The sequence below is a fragment of the Bombina bombina genome, chromosome 8 (genome assembly GCF_027579735.1).
Source record: "Bombina bombina isolate aBomBom1 chromosome 8, aBomBom1.pri, whole genome shotgun sequence".
NCBI lineage: Eukaryota > Metazoa > Chordata > Amphibia > Anura > Bombinatoridae > Bombina > Bombina bombina.
In genome coordinates this window covers 23,066,443-23,066,994 of record NC_069506.1, presented here as the reverse complement: position 1 = coordinate 23,066,994, position 552 = coordinate 23,066,443, and the positions used below count along the sequence as shown (strand labels likewise).

Here is a 552-nt window from a genome sequence, read left to right as displayed (position 1 = left end):
AGCCCCGGTTACACGGCACGTAGGAACAGCTTGTAGCCCCGGTTATCGCTGTTACACGCACAGAGCCACATCACATCGCCGCCTGCCCGGCACTCACTGCCTCTCATTCTCAGTAACACAGAGCGCTCAGCATGGATCACACCATCACACAAAATCAGAGGGGGTGTAGCAAACTGGTTGTTTTGTCAGCAACCACACACACACACATTACCAACGCACATAGCACGCCACCACCTGACACTACTTTAATACATGTGGTTATCCCGAGGGCAGGACAGTGGGAAGTATCGAACCCGGTATACAGATACGTTTATGTTACTGCCTCCCCCCTACCTGAGAATGGTACGGCCGGGAGCTGTCAATCACACACTGTGAGCTGAGATTGCGGCCGTGGGGATGAATGAGGTAGATAGATAGGGAAGTGAGGGGAGATAGTGTGAGGGGGGTCACAAAGGGGGATTCATTGTGTGAGGGGGAAATGACAGGGGGAGTAATTGTACTAGGGGAGAAACTATGGAGTGGTAATTTTATGAGGTAAATAATGAGGGGAGT

At 51.6% G+C, this 552-nt stretch overlaps 1 protein-coding gene across 1 annotated transcript in view; it reads right to left on the bottom strand.

Annotated features, from left to right (window-relative positions):
* The window catches only part of EPHB2 (EPH receptor B2), a 402,338-nt gene extending 402,263 nt beyond the window's left edge, over positions 1–75 (bottom strand). The window contains exon 1 of the mRNA XM_053690188.1: positions 1–75. This exon is cut by the window's left edge and continues 337 nt beyond it. The gene's annotated coding sequence lies outside the window, so the exon portion shown is untranslated.
* Positions 76–552: the final 477 nt, after the last annotated feature.